We start from the raw sequence: 757 nt of genomic DNA, 5'->3' as shown, positions 1-757 counted from the left end.
CCCCCCCCCCCCCCCCCTTGAGAAACCACCGTGATTGTTCCGCTTGGTCGTGGCTTGGTGGCGTCGCATTATACCTTGTACTCATTTCAGGGTTGACCTTCTCCATGAACGTGAAATCAAGGAGGAGGTTAACTCTTGTTGCTACAGATTTGTGACAGTGGTGAAAAAACACAGGTGAGGTCATCACTTTGTTTCCCACTTACGTAGATATCTTACATATAACCGTAAATCCAACATAACACGTTAAGGATTTGGGTATTTTCACCGAATCTGCTGACAAGAAGACAAAAATAGAAGAACACCAGCCATACCTCAGGCCTATGAAGCTGAATGATGGGGATCTTCCTCCTCTTTCTATCCTTGTGAGGACATCTGGCCTGCAGGATAAAGAAAAGACAACAACAATCGGACAGCGCTTCGACACACACACAGGTTGCATTCCCGTTTTTGTGTGGTTTCCCCATTTGTTTTGCAACTAAAAAGCAATTTGACAACTATTGTCCGATGAAGAGCCTTTAATCATTTCCCTTTGTCCTCGTACGCCCGCTCTCAAACACACAGTCACACAACAAACCAGCTGTACAATCATCAGACACACACACAGTAATCTCCGTGATTGTCTTCATATACAGATACATGACATTTCTCCTTCTTGTCAGCCTTCTCAATTTGTTCCTCATTCTTACCTTACCTCCTCCAGCTCTCCTCTTCTCTTTCTCTCCTCTCTCAGTCAGAATACTAATAACCCCCCCCCCCC

The sequence above is a fragment of the Etheostoma cragini genome, chromosome 14 (assembly GCF_013103735.1).
Source record: "Etheostoma cragini isolate CJK2018 chromosome 14, CSU_Ecrag_1.0, whole genome shotgun sequence".
Taxonomy (NCBI): domain Eukaryota; kingdom Metazoa; phylum Chordata; class Actinopteri; order Perciformes; family Percidae; genus Etheostoma; species Etheostoma cragini.
Note: the sequence above shows the minus strand (reverse complement) of the source record.